The 21,919-nt window shown below is 41.1% G+C and overlaps 1 long non-coding RNA gene across 2 annotated transcripts; it reads left to right on the top strand.

The window, feature by feature from the left end:
• The first annotated feature begins 1,206 nt into the window (after positions 1-1,206).
• On the top strand, positions 1,207-14,901 carry LOC129634966 (uncharacterized). 2 transcript variants are annotated; one of them, XR_008706030.1, is made up of 4 exons: positions 1,207-1,423; positions 9,866-10,203; positions 10,885-11,143; positions 14,569-14,901. It is a non-coding gene; the product is annotated as an uncharacterized LOC129634966 (long non-coding RNA). The 2 variants fall into 2 exon arrangements; XR_008706031.1 differs by lacking the exon at positions 10,885-11,143.
• The last annotated feature ends 7,018 nt before the right edge of the window (positions 14,902-21,919 follow it).

Here is a 21,919-nt window from a genome sequence, read left to right as displayed (position 1 = left end):
GAGCCAATATTTGGGGTGTAGGGATGCCAAATAAAATACAGAATGCCCAGTCAAGTTTGAATGTTAAGTAACCAATGAAAGCTTTTTTTGGTGTGAGTATATCCCATACTAAATATTTTTATTGTTTATCTGACATTCAAATTTAACTGGGCGTCCTGTGTTTCCGGGCTTCCCCAGTGGCTCAGCGGTAAAGAATCTGTCAGCAATAAAGGAGGCGTAGGAGACTCGAGTTCGATCTCTGGGTCGGGAAGATCCCTGGAGGAGGGAATGGTAACTCACTCCAACATACTTGCCTGGAGAATCCCATGGACAGAGGAGCCTGGTGGGCTACAGTCCGTGGGGTCGCAAAGAGTCGGACACGACTTAGCGACTAAACAACAACGAACATGGTTCACAGCTGCTGCTGCTGCTGCTAAGTCGCTTCAGTCGTGTCCGACTCTGTGCGACCCCATAGACGGCAGCCCACCAGGCTCCCCCGTCCCTGGGATTCTCCAGGCAAGAACACTGGAGTGGGTTGCCATTTCCTTCTCCAATGCATGAAAGTGAAAAGTGAAAGGGAAGTCGCTCAGTCGTGTCCGACTCTAGCGACCCCATGGACTGCAGCCCACCAGGCTCCTCCATCCATGGGATTTTCCAGGCAAAAGTACTGGAGTGGGGTGCCATTGCCTTCTCCGGGTTCACAGCTAAAAAGGTACAAACGGGTAGTCAGTGAAGAATCTCCTTCTATCCCTGCTACCCATCCAGAGAGAAGGGCCCAGAGGCCTGGGGATGGGAAAGAAGGGCAGGAGGCGAGTGAAGAATTCCTCAAGTCGGTGCTCAAGTCTGTAGGCCACATCCCTTTCCTTCCCTGGGCCCCTCCTCCCTCCCCTCCCTTGGCATCCCCACTCCACGACAGGTGTCGTAGGCGGAGAATCTCACCTGAGCCCTGCTCCCTTAGACCAGCCAATAGCAGGACTCCGCTCAGGGAGGGGATATGGCGGGGCGAGGTGGAGGCACCGTGTCTGCTCTTAGGGGGACCGAGGCCCCGGCGTCCCTTCGAGGACCCTTCCAATCGGGCAACCCTGTAGAGAGACCCGCGCGGCAGCAAACGAGGGTTACCGCCGGGGCGTGGATCCCGGGGGCGTGGCCCCCGAGAGCAACCCAGTCCCGCCTCCGCCGCGTCGCCATAGGGCGAGGCTGCGTAGGGGCGGGGCCGGCTGCTGGCCGCTGTGGCGGACCGCAGAGAGGGTGGGCTGAACTCCGTGACCGTGCGCGACTGCGAGAAGACGCCAAGGTGCTAGAGGCTGCGCAGCGAACGTCAGTTGCCCGGACGACACGGGGCGGAACCTTCCGGCTCCCGACACCCAGACGGCTTGTGGCGCCAGAGGGCTCTTGAAGGAACCGCGGCAAGGCCACAGCGCGATGTTCCTCACAGTCCGTTTAAGTAAGGCTGCATTTTGTATTTCCACCGAGTTGAACGTCCTGGCGGCTAATTAAATGGTGAATAAGGCAAACCCTGAGGGAAAGCTCCTACGGTTGCAGTCCGTAGCTGCCTGTGCGAATGGTTGGCAGCTTTTTTCTGACGTACCTTGCAACAATGAGAAGTGCAGGAGCGAGCGGCGAGGTTGAAAAGTATCTGACAGAGTTCTTTCCCCCCATTTACAGCGAGTGAGGCGCGAAAATCAGAGTGAGCTTGGGATGGAGACTAGTTGAAGCATAAAGGGCAACTTTAAATAAGTTCGTTAGCGAAGCTGTGGGGAAGGGGCGGTGTTACACTCTTAACTGTGTACCTGAAATGTTCCTATTCTTTAGTCTGCCTCATGACCCAGTCACCCGCTAGGGGGATGTGTGTGTGTGTGTGTGTTTAATGGAGGGAATTTTAAAATTTAATTTAATTAATTAATTAATTTTACCACACTGGGTCTTGGTTGTTGCTCTGGCTCTTTCTAATTGAGGGGTAGCTGGGGCTACTCCTCGTTGCAGTGCCCGGGCTGATGGCGGTGGCTTCTCTTGTTGGGAAGCACAGGCTTTAGGGAGCGCGGGCTTCAGTAGTTGCGGCTCCCGGGCTTCGTTGCACGGTGGTGTGAGGGATCTTCCGGGATCAGGAATCGAACCTGTCTCTTGCATTGGCAGATGGATTTTTTTTTTAATTATTTATTATTATTATTATTATTGGCCGTGGTTGGTTTTTGTTGCTGCGCGGGTTTCTCTAGTTGCGCCAGAGGCGAGCCGGGGCCACTCTGCGCTGAGGCACGCAGGATTCTCAGTGCGGTGGCTTCTTGTTGCGGACAACAGGCTCTCGACTCGCGGGTTTAGTTGCTCCGCGGCATGTGGGATTTTCCCGGACCAGGGATGGAACCCGTGTCTCCTCTATTGGCAGGGAGATTCTTAACCACTGGACCACCAGGAAAGTCCTGGAGGGAAATTTCTTGCGGTAAACTGTAGGTAGCCGTCAGCCTGTCTGGGTGGACTTGGATCTCTGTCAACACGGGGCTTGGGTGAGGGTGGTTCAAGCCACTCTGCTCGCTGCTCCTCCCTGTACGGGGTAGGGAGGCAGTGAACCCTCCGCAGAGGCAGATCCTTGAGAGAATATGGCAACTCAATAGCAGAGGTGTTGGGGACAAAAAGTAGAGCTAAGGGTATGACGCACAGCCTGGAAGAAGATTCAAGCTCTTCCCCTGGCCAAATTGTGTCAGAAGTTTGCCGCAGAGCTCCTTTCAGGTCAGAGCTCTCTGTCCATTCCTCCGGCTTCACTGTGGCTGCTCTCACTTCAGCTCCTGGGGGCGGGGGTTGTGAGAAGTAGGGGGGAAAGGAAGGGACACTGAGGGTCTGAAAAAAAAAAATGTGTCCACCCCCAACCTCCTACAGAAAAAGGGAAGGAGCCTCCCATTCCTACCCTTGTGGGCCAGCGATGGCATTTTCTCAGTCTAGGGAAGAGGGGCTAGAACTGGGGAAAGCAGGGCAAGGAGAAAAGGGGCAGGGGTGTTAAAGGGAATGGTAAGAGAGGGAAGAGTAAAACAGAGGCAGCTTGGGGTTGGGGAAGGCGGGAGGAGCAAGAGGAAGAAAGTAAACATGGAAGCTTTAAACCTGAGGACTCTTGCCAAAATGTCAGGGTTTTTTTCTTTGTTTGCTTTGGTTTTTGTTTTAAAGAAAAATCGCTTTATTCTTTCTGTGAAAACAATTCTCATAAACAATTTAAGCAGAAAAGTACAAAATAAAAATAAAAATATTGCCTCGTTTCATCACTCAAGTATAACCATCACTGACATTTCTTTTACAGCATCCTAAACATATTTCTATGCATTTTTACAGATAGAATGGAGATAGAAATACTTTCATAAAAGTGGGATCGTGCCATATGTTTATGATTATTTTTTTAGTTAAGATCTAATTTTACTTGATTCTAATTGAAGGAAGTGAATGTGAAGTGAAACTGAGTAAACTCTGAACTTCACATACATTTCTTCACCTTTAAAGATATTTTTCCCCTGAAAGATCTCTGTATGTTTAACAAAAGAGACAGTGAAATTTAGAGGTGAATATCCCTTTAGTCTCAGGGAATTGAAGGAGAGTTTGACCTGTGGTCAACCTTCTTGCAACATGAACAAGAAGAGGATGAGCTGATGCTAGCCCTTTCTGAGGCCCACTGCATCTGGTCCGAGGGTTGCTGATTGTCTAACCTGTCACTGGTGCATTGCCAATGCAAGGATGGGCGCAAGGCAGATGGACACAGATGCTATGGGGCTGTTGAGGTATTTCAGAGAAGGGAGCCCAGACACTGTACCTTTTCTGTGCTCGCGTCTGTACTCACATTGTTTCCCATCCCTCAGGGATGATGGTATGAGAGACTCTGAATTTCATGAACCTTGGGACACTGAGATCCCAGTCCTGGATCATTTCTCCAAGTGAAATAAATTTGGTGTTGGGACAGCCTCTTGTGTCTTGTGAGCTTGATTCACAAAATCTGAAACTCACCCTGGCAGTCTTGCAGCATTATGATTTCTTTTTTATTAACCATATTCTCATTTTAGACTATATTGATTGATTAATTCCTTGTTGAGAAATTGAGAACATTTCTCATGAATTAGTAATTTTACACTGCATTAAAATGAAATTAGAGCATTGATTAGTAGTTTTTCCCTGTTAGATTTCATCAGTTTCATCATGTTTAAATTCTGTTTGGTGGCTCAGTGGTAAAGAATCTGCCTGCCAATTCAGGAGACACAATTCAGGGTCTGATCCCTGGGTTGGGAAGATTCCCTGGAAAGGAAATAGAAACCCACTCCAGTATACTTGCCTGGAGAATCCTTTGGACAGAAGATCTTGGAGGGCTACAGTCCATGGGGTCGTAAAAGAGCACACGTGGTATAGCGACTAAATAACAACCAAACAAACTTACTTAGTCATCTAATATTTATTCCAAATTTTGAACCAGTCTGTTGTTCCATATCCAGTTCTAACTGTTGCTTCTTGACCTGCATACAAATTTCTCAGGAGGCAGGTAAGGTGGTCTGGTATTCCCATCTCTTTAATATTTTCCACAGTTTGTTGTAATCCACACAGTCAAAGGCTTTCACGTAGCCGATAAAGCAGAAGTAGATTTTTTGGAACTCTCCTGCTTTCTCGATGATCCAACAGATGTTGGCAATTTGTCTGTCAAACCTCCTCTGCCTTTTCTAAATCCAGCTTGAACATCTGGAAGTTCACAGTTCACATAATGTTGAAGCCTTACTTGGAGAATTTTGAACATTACTTCACTAGTGTGTGAGATGAGTGCAATCATGCAGTAGTTTGAACATTCTTCGGAATTGCCCTTCTTTGGGATTGGAATGAAAACTGACCTTTTCCAATCCTGTGGCCACTGCCGAGTTTTCCAAATTTGCTGGCATATTGAGTGCACTTTCACAGCATCATCTTTGAGGATTTGAAATAGCTCAACTGGTCCACTTGACTTTGCATTCCGGGATGTCTGGCTCTAGGTAGGTGATCACACCATCATGATTATCTGGGTCATGAAGAACTTTTTCGTTTAGTTCTTCTGTGTATTCTTGCCACCTCTTCTTACTATCTTCTGCTTCTGTTGGGTCCATACTATTTCTGTCCTTTATTATGCCCATCTTTGCTTGAAATGTTCCCTTGGTATCTCTAATTGTCTTGAAAAGATCTTTCCCATTCTGTTGTTTTTCTTTATTTCTTTGCATTGATCCCTGAGGAAGGCTTTCTTATCTCTCCTTGCTGTTCTTTGGAACTCTGCATTCAAATGGGTAATATCTTTCCTTTTCTCCTTTGCCTTTAGCTTCTCTTCTTTCCTCAGCTATTTGTAAGGCCTCCTCAGACAACCATTTTGCCTTTCTGCATTTCTTTTTCTTGGGGATGGTCTTAATCACTGCCTCCTGTACAATGTCACGAACCTCTGTCCATAGTTCTTCAGGCAGTCTTGTCTATCAGATCTAATCCCTGGAGTTTATTTGTCATTTCCACTGTATAATCATAAGGGATTTGATTTAGGTCATACCTGAATGATCTAGTGGTTTTCCCTACTTTCTTCAATTTAAGTCTGAATTTGGCAATAAGGAGTTCATGATCTGAGCCACAGTCAGCTCCCGGTCTTGTTTTTGCTGACTGTATAGAGCTTCTCCATCTTTGGCTGCAAAGAATATAATCAATCTAATTTCTGTATTGACCATCTGGTGATGTCCATGTGTAGAGTCTTCTCTTGTGTTGTTGGAAGAGGGTGTTTGCTATGACCAGTGCATTCTCTTGGCAAAACTCTTTTAGCCACTGCCCAGCTTCATTTTGTACTCCAAGACCAAATTTGCCTGTTACTCCAGGTGTCTCTTGACTTCCTACTTTTGCATTCTAGTCCCCTGTAATGAAAAGGACATCTTTTTTGGGTGTTAGTTCTAGAAGGTCTTGTAGGTCTTCATAGAACCACTCAACTTCATCCTCTTCAGCATTACTGGTTGGGGCATAGACTTGGATTACTGTGATATTGAATGGTTTGCCTTGGAAACAAACTGAGATCATTCTGTCGTTTTTGAGATTGCACCTGTCACGCGAGCGTATGTTCCTTGGTTCTTTGTCTCGTCACAACAAAGATTTGGAGCGACGGACATTAAAGCCCTCGGTGCGTCACAGCTCTCGGGTCTTGGAAAAACCGTGTTATAGCTCTTAGGCAAATCAGTGTTACAGCTCTATTTTATTTAGAAGATAGCAGGAGAATCCATCTTTGAAGCGTGAGGGCATGCCAACCCAAAGACTCGAAGAGAAGAGAGTGGAGAAGCGTGCAGGGGAGGGAGAGAGAGAGAGGGAGAGAGAAAGAAAGGGCGCATACACATGGGAGAGAGAGAGACAGAGAGAGTGCGTTGGTTCCTCCTTTTATATGTTTTTTCCTCCACCTGGGCCTGCCCTATGCAAATTGGGCTTAGCCAGGAGTGCTGTTTGTTCTACCTTAAGTCTTCACTCTGGTCCTCGGAACTTCCTTTGACCTTCCTTTGTTCTATTCACAGGTTTTCCCTTCCTTGTCTTTTAGCCACTGCCATTTTGGACTCCTTTTCCCTATTCTACCTACCTAACAGCATCCAGGTACTGCATTTTGGACTCTTTTGTTAACTATGAGGGCTACTCCATTTCTTCTAAGGGATTCTTGCCCACAGTAGTAGATATAAGTTAAACTTGCCCATTCCAGTCCATTTTAGTTCACTGATTCCTGAAATGTCAATGTTCACCCTTGCCATCTCCTGTTTGACCACTTCCAATTTTCCTTGATTCATGGACCTAACATTCCAGGTTCCTATGCAATATTGCTCTTTACAGCATTGGACTTTACTTCCATCACCAGTCACATCAACAACTGGGAGTTGTTTTTGCTTTGGGTCTGTCTCTTCATTCTTTCTGGAGTTATTTCTCCACTGATCTCCAGTAGCATGTTGTGGACGTCTACCGACCTGAGGAGTTCATCTTTCACTGTCATATCTTATTGCCTTTTCACACTGTTCATGGGGTTCTCAAGGCAAGAATACTGAAGTGGTTTGCCATTCCCTTCTCCAGTGGACCATATTTTGTCAGAACTCTCCACCATGACCCATCCGTCTTGGGTGGCCCTACATGGCATGGCTCATAGTTTCATTGAATTAGACAAGGCTGTGGTCCATGTGATCAGTTTGATTAGTTTTCTGTGATTGTGGTTTTCATTCTGTCTGCTCTTTGACGAATAAGGATAAGAGGCTTATGGAAACTTCCTGATGGGAGAGACTGACTGTGGGAGAAACTGGGTCTTGTTCTGATGGGCGGGGCCATGCTCAGTAAATCTTTAATCCAATTTTCTGTTGATGTGTGGGGCTGTGTTCCCTCCCTGTTGTTTGACCTGAGACCAAACTATGATGGAGGTAATGAAGAAAATGGGAAAGGAGTAGATCAAGGCTGAATATTGTCACCCTGCTTATTTAACTTATATGCAGAGTACATCATGAGAAATGCTGGGCTGGATGAAGCACAAGCTGGAGTCAAGATTGCTGGGAGAAATATCAATAACCTCAGATATGTGGATGACACCACCCTTATGACAGAAAGTGAAGAAGAATTAAAGAGCCTCTTGATGAAAGTGAAAGTGGAGAGTGAATAAGTTGGCTTAAAGCTCAACATTCAGAAAACTAAGACCATGGCATCTGGTCCCATCACTTCATGGCAAATAGATGGGAAAACAATGGAAATGGTGACAGACTTTATTTTGGGGGGCTCCAAAATCACTGCAGATGGTGACTGCAGCCATGAAATTAAAAGATGCTTGCTCCTTGGAAGAAAAGCTATAACTAGCCTAGACAGCATATTAAAAAGCAGAGACAGTACTTTGCCAACAAAGGTCCATTTTGTCAAAGCTGTGGTTTTTCCAGGAGTCACGTATGGATGTGAGAGTTGGGTGTATTCTTTCTATCTTGAGTTGTTTGAGTTTTTGTATATTTTGGATATTAACCCCTTATCAGATAGATCATTTGCAGTTATATCTTCTGTAATTCAGTAAGTGGCCTTTTCACTTCGTTAATAGTTTCCTTTACTGTGCAAAAGCTTTTTAGTTTGATATAGTCCCATTTGGTTTTGTTTCCCTTGCCTGAGGAGACACATGCAAAAAAATTATCAAGACCAGTGTCAAAAAACTTACAGCTTATGTTTTCTTCTAGAAGTTTTATGGTTTTAGGTGTTAAATTTAAGCCTTTTATTTTATTTTTTAATCCATTTATTTTTATTTTTTATTGAAGTATAGTTGACATACAATATTATATTTTGTTTTTAAATGCATTTTGAATTTATTTTTGTACATGATGTAAGGAAGTAGTCCAGTTTGATTCTTTTGCATGCAGCTATCTAGTTTTACCAATGCTATTTATTGAAGAGGCTGTCTTTTTTCCATTGTGTATTCTTGCCTCCTTTGTCATAGTTTAATTGCCCATATAATCATTAATATAATGAGCCCATATATGTGTGGATTCATTTGTGGGCTCTCTATTCTGTTCCATTGATCTGTGTGTCTTGTTTTTACACCAGTGCATATTGTTTTGATGACTGTAGCTTTATAATATAGTTTGGAATCAGAGAGTCTGATACCTTCAGTTATGTTCTTCTTTATCGAGATTGTTTTGGTTATTTGAGCACTTTCATATTTTATTAAAATTTTTAGAATTATTTGTTCTAGATCTGTGAAGAATGCCATTGGTGTATTGATAGAGATTTCACGGAATTTGTAGATTGCTTTGGATAGTATGGTCATTTTAACAGTGTTAATTCTTCTAATCCATGAACATGATATATCTTTCTATCATTTTGTGTCATCTTCAGTTTCTTTCATCAGCCTCTTAAAGTTTTCCGAATACAGATCTTTTACCTCCTTAGATTTATTCCTAGGTATTTTATTTCTTTTGATGTGATTGTAAATGCAATTGTTTTATTAATTTCTTTTGCTGATAGTTTGTTCTAATTGTATATAAATGCAGTAGACTCCTGGGCTGGGGAGTTCAATGCAGGGCTCAGATCACTCACTCCTTGGACAGAACCTCAGCAACTATAATTGTTCTTCTGTTTGTGGATCTCCCATCTGGGGATATGGATCTTGACTCTATCACATCTCTCCCCTTCCTACTCCTTGTGGTTCTTTCTTTATATCTTTAGTTGTATATTTTTTCTGCTAGTCTTCTGACTTTTCTTATCAATAGTTTCTTTGTAGAGTTGTGATTTTGTTACGCCCAGGAGCTCAGGGTCTTCCTACTCACCATGTTGACCATACCACCCAGGAAAGATTTCAAATCTTAGGTTTTATTAGTTGACTTTGCCAAATTTTAATAGAAATTCTTCTTAATAAAAAGACCCCCTTGCTTCCAATGGTTATATCCCCCTTTTTATTATGAAAAATTATATGTAAAAAGTAGAATACCTCAGTGGACCCATTAGCTACCTTTTAGAATTATCAACTTCTGCCTAATTTTTTTTTCATATTTACTCCCATTCTCTTCCTCCCTCTCCTTCCAGAATTTTAAAAATGTAAACTAGGAGTGTTCTTATCCTTATAATGTAAACAATAAATGACGTTTATTATTTATTGTGTTCAAGAATCTCTTATATATATGTTATTATACATATTTTGATAGGTTATTTCATTTTATCCAATACCTATATTAAGTAGATTTTATTAATATACCCATTATACAGACGTAAAATAAATTTTTATTGAAAAATGTACACAATTCATAGAGGTAAATCTCAAATCTTTTTACAAAGTGAACATACCTTAGGATATTTGCCTCTTGGCTTTTTTGCTTGAATAAAAGGTTGACTGGTTTAAATATTTTGAGGTCAGATTTCCTAGTTTTTACCTAATGTCCTTTTTCTGTTCTAGGACCTCATCCAGGACACTACATTATCTTTAGTTGTTGAGTCTCTTTAGGCTCTGTTGGAGGAGGTCATCCAAAGAGCATAAAGCTGGTTGACCCTTGAGGTAGACTCAGGAAATCAGAAGCTCCTTATCTCCTCCCTGTCCTTGGAATGTATGTCTGCCTGCCATTCCCATAGTGGGAGCTGTTTCAAGGATGCAGCCTTGACGGAGTAATGTGTTGTTGAGAACATCTGGATGGTATATGACCAAACCTCATTAAGGCCTCTACATAAACTTTTAAGATCCTGGTTGGTGTGTGCAGAGATCTACTTGTCTGCAGCTGCCCAAAGTGAACCTTGAAAGTAAGTCCCCTTGCTTATTAAATATGCCACCTTCTAATCTGGAATGATCTCCCTCTTTCTTCTGTCTCTCCTTGCCTTCCATGTACAGGACCAATTTGTGAACCAACAAGCTCTTCTAAATTAAAAGAAAATTGTCTTGTATCTTTTTTCTCCAGTTTTATTGAGATATAATTGACACACATCACTATGTAAGTTTAAGGTGCTCATCATAAAGGCTTGATTTATGCATATTGTGAAATAATTATTGTAGTAAGTTTATTTATCATCCATCATCTCATAGCTTCCTAGCTGGCGCTAGCAGTAAAGAACTTGACTGCCAATACAGGAGCCCCAGGTTTGATTCCTGGGTTGGGGAGATCCCCTGGAGAAGGAAATGGCAACCCACTCAATATTCTTGCATGGAGAATCATCTCATATAGATACAATTAAAAGAAAAATTTAAGAAAAAAAAAACTTTTCCTTGTAATGAGAACTCTTAGAATCTACTCTCTTCACGACTTCCATGTGTATCACACACCACTGTCAACTATAGTCATCATGTTATATCCCTCTTAATTGTTATTTAGTCACTAAGTTACATCTGACTCCTTTGTGATCCCATGGACACAGCCCACCGGGCTCCTCTGTCCATAGGATTTCCAAGACAAGAACACTGGGGTGGGTTGCCATTTCTTCCTCCAGGTTATATCCCTGCTGCCTGCCAAGTCGCTCCAGTCATGTCCGACCCTGTTCGACCCCATAGACGGCAGCCCACCAGGCTCCCCCATCCCTGGGATTCTCCAGGCAAGAACACTGGACTGGGTTGCCATTTCCTTCTCCAATGCATGAAAGTGAAAAGTGAAAGTGAAGTCACTCAGTCGTGTCCGACTCTTCGAGACTCCATGGACTGCAGCTTACCAGGCTCCTCCGTCCATGGGATTTTCCAGGCAAGAGTACTGGGGTGGGTTGCCATTGCCTTCTCCGGGTTATATCCCTAGTACTTACTTATTTTATAACTGGACGTTTGTACCTTTGACCACCTTCCTCATGGTCCACACTCCTTCCTTCAGAACTTGGTAGACATTTCTTTACTGTCTTCTAGCTTTGAATGTTGCTGTAGAAAAATCTGATGCCTGAGTGATTTTAAAACAAAAATTGAGAAGTATTTTACATATTTAAAATGCATAGATTTTTAAGGGTACAAGTCGGCGAATTTTGACAAATGTGTACACCCATGTAAACATCACTCAAATCTAGATTTCCCATTACTCGTGAAAGTTCCCTGAGGCCCCTTTTCCAGCCCCTTCCCACTTCCTCCTAGAGACAACTGTTCTGATTTCGATCATTATAGATGAGTTTTTTGTCTGTAATGGAACTCTCTAAAATGTAATCATACCATATATGTTCTTGTGTCTGATTTTTTTTTCTCATTCTGTTTACCATCATGTTATTCGTGTTGTGAGAATCAGGTCTTTGTTCCTTTTTATTGCCGAATAGTATTCCATTGTACAAATATACCATAATTTGGTTATCCATTCTCCTGTTGATGTTTATTTTGGATTGTGTCCAATTTTTAAAGATACATGTATATATATATATATATATATATATATATATATATATATGTATATGTATGTATACACACACACCAAACACTTCTGGGCAAGACTTTTTGTGGACATAAGTTTTCACTTCTCTCTAGTAAATGCCTAAGAGTGGAATGGTTGAGTCATGGGGGTCAGTGTTTGTTTGTTTTTTAAAAATCTTTATTAAAAATTCCAAAGTTTTTCTCAAGTAATTGTATCATTTTACAGCTATATATGAGGACTCCAGATACTCCATCTCTTTGCCACCTGTCAGTCCTTTAACTCACACGCTCATGTGTGTGTGTGGTGGTGTCTTACTGTGGTTTTAATTTGTATTTCTCTGGGTATTAACTATAATAAACATGTTATGTACTTTTTGACTATTCATAGATCTTTTTTGAAGTATTTTTTTCAGGCCTTCTGCCCATTTTTGGGGGGTTATCTTTTAATATTGATATGTTTGAATTCTTTATATATTCAGGATGAGTCCTTTATCAGATAAATGTATTGTGAATCCTTTCCCTACTCTGTAGCTTTGCTTTTGATCATCTTGTTCTATTAATGAGCAAAGACTTAAATTTGGCTGAAGTACAGTTTATCAGTTTTTTTTTTTTTTAATGCTTAGGGCTTTTTATATCCTGTTCAGAAATTCTGTGCTTGCTTGAAGTTTGTGAAATTCTTCCCTGTTTTTTATCCATACTATTTTTTTTTCAGTGAGGTAAATTTTTTTTTTTTTAGTGCGGTGAAAAGACCCTGATGCTGGGAAAGATTGAGGGCAGGAGGACAAGGGGACAACAGAGGATCAGATGGTTGGATGATATCACCGACTCAATGGACATGAGTTTGGGTAGACTCCAGGAGTTGATGACAGGACGGGGAAGCCTGGCATGCTGCGATTAATGGGGTCCCAAAGAGTCGGACACAACTGAGCAACTGAACTGACTGAGGTAAAATTAACATCAGTTCAGTTCAGTTCAGTTGCTCAGTCATGTCCGACTCTTTGCGACCCCCCTGTCCATCACCAACTCCCAGAGTTCACTCAGACTCACGTCCATCGAGTCAGTGATGCCATCCAGCCATCTCATCCTCTGTTGTCCCCTTCTCCTTCTGCCCCCAATCCCTCCCAGCATCAAAGTCTTTTCCAGTGAGTCAACTCTTCGCATGAGGTGGCCAAAGTACTGGAGTTTCAGCTTTAGCATCATTCCTTCCAAAGAAATCCCAGGGCTGATCTCCTTCAGAATGGACTGGTTGGATCTCCTTGCAGACCAAGGGACTCTCAAGAGTCTTCTCCAACACCACAGTTCAAAAGCATCAATTCTTCGGCGCTCAGCCTTCTTCACAGTCCAACTCTCACATCCATACATGACCACAGGAAAAACCATAGCCTTGACTAGCCGGACCTTTGTTGGCAAAGTAATGTCTCTGCTTTTGAATATGCTATCTAGGGTGGACATAACTTTCCTTCCAAGGAGTAAGCGTCTTTTAATTTCATGGCTGTAGTCACCATCTGCAGTGATTTTGGAGCCCCCCAAAATAAAAGTCTGATACTGTTTCCACTGTTTCCCCATCTATTTGCCATGAAGTGATGGGACCGGATGCCATGATCTTCGTTTTCTGAATGTTGAGCTTTAAGCCAACTTTTTCACATAACATAATCTAATTTTAAAGTGAACAATCCAGTGGCATTTGGTAAACTCACAGTGTTGAACAACCATCACCTCTGTCTAGTTCCAAAACATTTTCATCACCTCCAAAAAAACTTTGTTATTAAACAATTATTCCCCATTCCTCCTTTCTCCAGCCCCTCACAAAACCATCCGTCAGTCTATGTTCTATCTCTATTGATTTACCTATCCTGGATGTTGCATAAAATTGGAATCATGCAATGTGTGACTTTGTATGTCTGGCTTCTTTGACTTAGCGTAATATGTTTTGTGTTCATCTGTGTTTTATTAGTACTTCATTTTCTTGGTTGAATGATATTTCGTTGTATGTATACACTACATTTTGCTTATCCATTCATCCACTGATGAACATGGATAAATGCTTATCCATTTATCCTCTGATGAACATTATCCATTCATCCACTGATGAACATCCACTGTATCCATTCATCTGTCAGTGGACATTTAGGTTGTTTCCATGACTTGGCTATTGTGAACAGTGCTGCTGTGAGTAGTTTCCACCTTTTTATTGCACATAGTGCTGCTATAAACAGTCATGTACGAATATTTAATTGAATACCTATTCTCAATTCTTACAACACATCTTTTCATGTGTTTGTTAATCATTTGCATAACTTCTTTAGAGAAATGTCTATTCAAGTCCTTTGCCCATTTTAAAATTGGCTTCTTTGCATATTTGTTGTTGAGTTATAAGAGTCTTTTATATATTTTGAATACTAGATCCTTATCAGATATATGATTTGAAAGTATTTTCTCCTATTTTGTAGGTTGTTTTTTTCCTTTCTTTTCTTTCTTCCCCCCTCATGGCTCCCTAGCCCCACCCCAATGCACGCAGCGTTGGGGATCTTAGTTCCCTGACCCTGACCACGGATCAAACCCACACCCCCTGCAGTGAAAGTCTAAATCACTGGACCACCAGGGAAGTTCCAGTCTTATCTTTCCTAACAATGTCCTTTGGTGCACAGAAGTTTGTTTGTTTAATTTTAATGAATGAATTTATCTTTTTTCTTTTGTTGCTCATGCTTTTGGTGTCATATCTAAGAATCCATTTGCCAAATCCAAGCTCATAAAAATTTATCCCGTTGTCTTCTTATACGAATTTTATGGTTTTACAGGTTCTACTGCCTGTGGGATACCATGGATCACATGCCCTCCCCTTTAAGTGGATGTAGGAGGTGGTTTGGGGACTGACAGATCCAACCAGCACCCCATGGAGAAGGGGCAGGGTTGTTCAAAGCAAGAGGTGGTGGGCAAACACATTGCATTTCACCCAATGACTGCCCAGCATCCATGTAAACCTTCTTTTCCCCACACGAGCCCTCTCAGAAATGCTCTTGCTACTTGCTAGAGGTGGTGGTTGCAAAACGTTGGGACTGTATTGTACTAAATGCCACTGAATTGTACATTTTGAAATGGTTAATGTTATGTGAATTTCACCTCAATAAAAATATATTAAAAAAAGAATCTTATGGCTTTACCTTTTATATTTAGGTCACTGATCCATTTTAATTTTTATGTATGCTGGTAGGAGTCCAGCTTCTTTTTTTGCATACGGATATGTAGGTGTCCCAGCACTGTCTGTCCTTATGCCAGCACCACGCTGTTTTCTTTTTTTTTAATTGATGTATAGTAGATTTACAATGTTGTACCAATCCCTGCTGTACAGCAAAGGGACTCAGTTAGACAGATACAGACATTCGTGTTCTTTTCCATGATGGTTTATCCCAGGATATTGCATATGATTTCTGGTAGTATACAGTAGGACCTTGTTGCTTATCCATCCTATATATAGTAGTTTACATCTGCTAATCCACCACTCCCAGTCTTTCCCTCCCCCACCCCCTTCACCTTGGCAACCGCAAGTCTGTTCTCTATGTCTGTGAGTCTGTTTCTGTTCTGTAGATACATTCATTTGTGCCATATTTTAGATTCCACAGCTAAGTGATATCATATGGTATTTGTCTTTTTCTTTCTAGCTTATTTCACTCAGTATGGAGCATCTCTGGTTGCATCCATGATGCTGCAAATGGCATTGTTTCATTCTTTTTTATAGCCGAGCAGTATTCCATTGTATGTATGTATACATCGTCTGTATCCACTCATCTGTCAGTGGACATTTAGGTTGTTTCCATAACTTGGCTACTGTGAACAGTGCTGCTGTGAACATGGGGGTACATGGGCCTTTGAATTTTAGTTTTGTCTGGGACTAGGAGTGGGATTGCTGTATCATATGGTAATTCTGTTTTTAGTTTTCGGAGGAAGCTGCATGTTTTCTATAGTGGCTGCACCAGCTTACATTCCTACCAATAGTATAGGAGGATTCCTTTTTCTCTATACACTCTCCAGCATTTGTAGAGTTTTTAGTGATGGCCATTCTGACTGGTGTGAGGTGGTACTTTGTTGTAGTTTTGATTGCATTTCTCTAATAATTAGCTATGCTAAGCATCTTTTCATGTGTCTACTGGCCATCTGTATGTCTTCTTTGGAGAAATGTCTATTAAGGTCTTTGCCCATTTTTCAATTGGGTTGTTTGTTTTGTTGTTGTTGAGCTGTTTATATATTTTAGAGATTAATTCCTTTTCTGTTTTATCATTTGCAAGTATCTTCTCCCATTCCATAGGTTGTCTTTTCTTCCTTCCCTCCTTTCTTATTAATGGTTTCTTTTGCTGTTCAAATGCTTGTAAGTTTTATTAGATCCCATTTGTTTATTTTTGTTTTTATTTCTATCGCCTTGGGAGACTGATCTAAGAAAACATTGGTATGGTTTATGTCAGAGAATGTTTTGCCTATGCTTTCTTCCAAGAGTTTTATGGTGTCATGTCTTATATTTAAGTCTTTAAGCCATTACGAGTTTATTTTTGTGTGTGATAGTACTGCATTGTTTTTATTATGGTAGTTTTTTAAGTAAATTTTGAAATTAGAAAATGTCAGTCCTCCAAATTTGTTCTTATTTTTTCAAGATTGTTTTGACTATTCAAGATTCATAGAAATTCCATAGTAATTTGAAGATCTACTTTTTCATTTCTGTAAATAAGATCATTGAAATTTTGATAAGAATTGCATTGGATTTGTAGACCACTTTGTGGAGTACAGTTGTCCCTAGTATCTGTGGAGATTGGTTCCAGAACTTTCCTTATATACCAAAATTTATAGATACTCAAGTCCCCTATATAAAATGGCAAAGTGTAGTGGATGTATAGTATATTCATAGATAAATCCTTCATATCCATGGATGTGGAATCTGGATAGGGAGGGCCAACTGTATTGCCATCGTAACAAAAATTATTAAGTCCTCAAATCCATGAACACAAGATGTTTTCTCATTTGCTTAGGTCTTCTCTAATTTCTTTCAGCAATGTTTTTAGTTTCCATGTACAAGTCTTTTGCCTTCTTGAGTTAATTTATTCATAGATGTATTATTCTTTTTGATAGTATTGTAAATTGTGAAATTGTTTTCTTAATTTCCTTTCCGATTGTTCATTGCTGATGTATAATAACACAGCTGTGTGTGTGTGTTGTTTTGTATCCACAACTTTGCTGGATTCATTTATTAGTTCTAATAGTTAAAACAATTATTTAGGAGTTTTTGGGGTCTTTTTGGCCTCATTGCATGGCATGCCATATCTTAGTTCCCTGACCAGGGATTGAACCTGTGCCCCCTGAAGTGGAGTGTGGAGTCCTAACCACTGGATCGCCAAGGAAGTCCCTATTTGGAATGTTTTATAGATAGGATAATGTCATTTGTGAACAGAGATAACTTTACTCTTTCCTTTCCAATGTGGATGCTTTTCCTTTTTCTTATCTAATTGTTGGTTAGAATTTCAGTACAGTGTTGAAAAACAGTGAGGTGGGCCTTCTTGTCTTGTTCCTAATCTTGGGAGGAAAATGCTGCCAGTCTTTTACCTTTGAGTATGATATTAACTGGGATTTTTTCATAAGTACTTTCTACCATGTTGAGGATCTTCCATTTTTTTGTTTTCTGAATGTATTTATCCTGAAAGGGTGTTGGATATTGTTAAAGTTTTTGCTGCATGGAGAGGATCACGTGAATTTCCTTTCTTTGTTCTGTTAATGTGCTTTATTACTTTAGATGATTTTGTATGTTGAACCTTAAGTCCCGGGGAAAATTTCCACTTGATCACAGTGTGCAGTCCTTTTATCTTGCTGTAGGATCTGCTTTATTAATATTTTGTTGGAGATTTTTGCATCTATTAATATATTCATAAGGGATGCTGGTATGCAATCTTCTTGTAGCGTCCCTCTGTGGCTTTGCTATGAAGGTAATATAGCCTCACAGAATGATTAAGGAAGTGTTCTCTTCTCTTTTCTGGAAGGTTTGAAAAGCATTGATATTAATTCTTTAAATATTTGTTAAGAATTCAGTGGCAGAGCAACCTGATACTAAATTTTCTTAATGGGAAGTTTTTCATTATTGATTCAATCTCTTTGTTATAGATCTATTCAGATTTCCGATCTCTTCTGGGGTCAGTTTTCATAATTTGTGTATATCTAGGAATTTTGTCCATTTCATCTGTGTCCTTTTCATTAGGGTACAACTGTTCCAAGTATTCTCTTAGAATTCTTTTAAACACCACTGTATTGAGGCATGAGTGACATATAATAAGTTGTACATATTTAATATATACAACTTGATGAATTTGGTCCCACATAATGACCAAAATCAAAGCTATAAACATTCATCAGATCCAAAAGATTCCTTCCATTGCTTTATTTATCAAGTTAAATAATTTTCTTTCTTTTATGATAAGGGCCCTTAACATAAGATCTACCTTCTTAACGAATTTCAAGTGTATAATGCAATATTGTTAAATATAGGCTCTATATTGTACGTAGACCTCCAGAATTTACTCAGAGATACTTCCTCATTTCCCCCTCCTCCCAGCCCTGGTAGTCATTATTCTACTTTCTGTGAGTTTGACTATTTTAAATTCTCATAAAGGTGGGATCATGCGGTATTTGTCCTATGTCCTGCTTATTTCATGTAGCATAATGTCCTCCACAGTAGTCATGTACAGATGTAAGAGTTGGACCATAAAGAAGGCTGAGCACCAAAGAATTCATGCTTTTGAATTATGGTCCTGGAGAAGACTCTTGAGAGTCCCTTGTAAGGACTCTTACAAGGACAGTAAGGAGAAAAAACCAGTCAATCCTAAAGGCAATCAACCCTGAATATTCATTGGAAGGACTGAAGCTGAAGCTTCAGTACTTTGGCTATCTAATGAGAACCGCCAACTCTTTGGAAAAGACACTAATCCTGGGAATGACTGAAGGCAGAAGGAGAAAAGGGTGCAGAGGATGTGATGGTTGGATGGCATCACCAACTCAATGGGCATGAATCTGAGCAAGCTCCAGGAGATAGTGAAGGACAGGGAAGCCTGGCGTGCTGCAGCCCATGGGGTCACAAAGAGTTGGACTCAACTTAGCAACTGAACAACAACAGCGTCCTCCAGCTCCATCCAGGTTGTTGCAAATGGCAGGATTTCACTCATTCTTATGACCGAATGATATTCCAATATATGTATATGTGTGTGCACTCATTTTCTTTATGTATGTATGTGTGTGTGTATACATATCACTTTTCTTTATCCATTCAACCGCTGATGGATATTTAGGTTGTGTCTATATCTCGGTGATTGTGAGTAATGCTGCAGTGAACATGGGCGTGCTGATATCTCTTTGAGATCCTGGCTTCAATTCCTTTAGATTATATACCTAAAAGTATGATTTCTGGATCAAATGGTAATTCTATTTTTAACTCTTGGAGAAAACGTCATAGTTTTTTCCATAGTGGCTGCACCAATTTATAATCCCACCAGCAGTGCACAAAGGTTCTCTTTTCTTTACATCTTTGCCAGAATTTATTATCTTGTATTTCTGATAATAGCCTTTCTAGCAGATATGAGGTGCTGTCTCATCATGGTTTTGATTTGAATTTCCCTGAGGGCCATATGCAGCAATGTTCAGCACACCAGGATACTTCATTCCTGGGCCTATTAGCCTCATGGATACTCTTGCTCTTTTTGTGCTGTTTTCTAGGCAGAGACGGAATTTCTTGTCACCCTTCTCAGTCCCAGGCTCTCTCTTTGGACAGCCTGGATTCTTCTTTTAACAATCAGCTCTTGCCCAGAGTTCATGGGAGTTAGCTGGACACTGACTTGGAGCCAGGACACCTGAATAGTAACCCTTTTCTCCTGATGGCTTATCACTTTATTTTTTGAGTTTTGGCTTCCTGTTCTTTCTACTTTTTGTATGTTAGATCTGGAGGAGACTGTATGAGTTTTGGAAATTTTCCTGTGCCAACCTTCATAATTTCAGGTCACATTCCTCTCTCTAGACTCCACCCAGGTAGTGAGCCTCCAACTCTTTTATGGCTAACACTACCAGTCCCTGCCCAAGGCTTGTGGCTTCCTATATGCTGCCGTCTCTTCAGCCAGAAGACTTTGGGCCTTTCTTATCCTTTCCCCGACTTCTCTTTTCTTGATCCTCACCCCTTTACTCTTATTCTGTTACCACATGTTTCTAGTCCAGGTCTTCCATATACAACTCCTTCTAATCCCTATTCTTGTCCTTTTCTCCTACTCCTTGTTCAAACTTTGCTGATTCTTCTTCCCACCATTCTCCATCTTTCATTCAGAAACAACCCTCCCCCAAGTCTGGAAAGGGGAGGGTGAGAGGGAGCGAGAGAACAGTGTTGAGCTCTGGCTGTGGAAGATTCTGGATCCAACAAAAAGGCCAGATTCTCTGCCCTGGGATAATAAGCATTCATATTTAAAGAATTAAGATTCTACTTATTCCTATGGAACTTCCATGTATCTTTTGCTTCTGTGCTAATAAGTACACTTACCTACTCCAGCTGCCATAGGATTGTCTCCCCGATGTCTACAATCTAACATATTGGCCACTTTTCTGTTATTATTACATAGATGAGTAGACGATGTGGTGTTTTATTCCTTGTGGCTTCCTATCCTATCTCAGGATTTAAGAAGGCACATGATAGCCCAAATCTTGTGGAAACCACCAGAGTAGTTCTGGCCATGGCTCTGGATGACAGCCAACACTCATATGGTTGCTGAGAGTCGTGTCACTGGTAGGAAGGGAGGGAGAGGTGAGTTAAAGATCATAGTCATAACTGTGACATAAGGGGTTTTATACCTACCACATGGTTGTGTCTTCTGTAACAAGTGCCATGGAGTAGGTTGTGGCTTCTATCTACTCCACATCTATCAGAGACAGAGCAGAGCTGAGGATGGAAATATAGGGTCTCTGAGTCCCATCCACACCATGGTCTTCTTCTTTTGTAGCCCATCAATAATCCTTCCCTGTTATTAGCTATAATACTTAGAAGAGTAGGGATATTGGTGCCACATATCTTCACTCGGGCCTCGTCTGTCTCTTGTTCTGGGTTTCTTAACTTACTTTCAGACCTTCCTCCTTCTATCGCTACCAGCACCCTCTAAGTCTGTGTCCTCATATTTGCACAATAAATTAACGACTTTTGTTTTCTGGATTTTGTACACTGCTGTATTGTACAAACTGTCTAATCACCAGCATCCCCAAGTTTAGTGATTCCCTGGGACTCATAGGATTCCACATATAGATGTAATTGTGACTAAGATTTATTCCAGTAAAATGATATAGTTACAATCACCTAAGGAAAACACAAAACAGGTGAAGTCTAGAGGAAACCAGATCTAAGTTTCTAAGAGTACTCTTCTATTAGAGCCACACAGGAAGTGCTTTATTCCTCCAACAATGATTTATGACAACATAGATGCCAGGGAGGATAACTTGAGTCTAGAAGCATAGGGTTTTTATTGGGGTTCATTCACATAAGGGCTTCCCTTTTGGCTCAGATGGTAAAGAATCTGCCTGCAATGCAGGAGACCTGGGTTCAGTCCCCGAGTTGGGACGATCCCCTGGAGAAGGAAATGGTAACCCACTCCAGTATTCTTGCCTGGAGAATTCCATGGACCAAGGAGCCAGGCAGACTACAAACCACAGGGTCGCAGAGTTGGACACGACTGAGCAACTAACACTTTCAATCACATAGGCACCCTCTGATGGCTTCTACCAAAATTTCAGAGTCCTTCATAAGGAAAGCAGCATAAACTACATGGCTTGTACAAACAGTTTAGTTGCAGTAAATGACCTTATCAGTTAGGGAATTGTGGAATTCTCAAAATCCAGATTCCTTGTCACCAGTGAATAGCTGACTTTTCAAGCATGTCTCCCTAAGGAAGCTTTCTCAGGCCTGCTGTGTTAACTCTGTTCTGCACAACTGAGAGCAAACAGGATAGCAACACAGGGGATATGTCAAACTTACTGTGTTCATATAGCATACATCCCAAGACTTTGGGTTTAGTCCCCTTGATATGGTAGCAAGACCTAAGACCTACTGTCAGATTCTACTTGTTTGTTTAATCACTTATGGATGGCACTTCATTG

Source organism: Bubalus kerabau, chromosome 20 (genome assembly GCF_029407905.1).
Source record: "Bubalus kerabau isolate K-KA32 ecotype Philippines breed swamp buffalo chromosome 20, PCC_UOA_SB_1v2, whole genome shotgun sequence".
NCBI lineage: Eukaryota > Metazoa > Chordata > Mammalia > Artiodactyla > Bovidae > Bubalus > Bubalus kerabau.
This window is presented reverse-complemented; position numbering and strand designations above follow the sequence as displayed.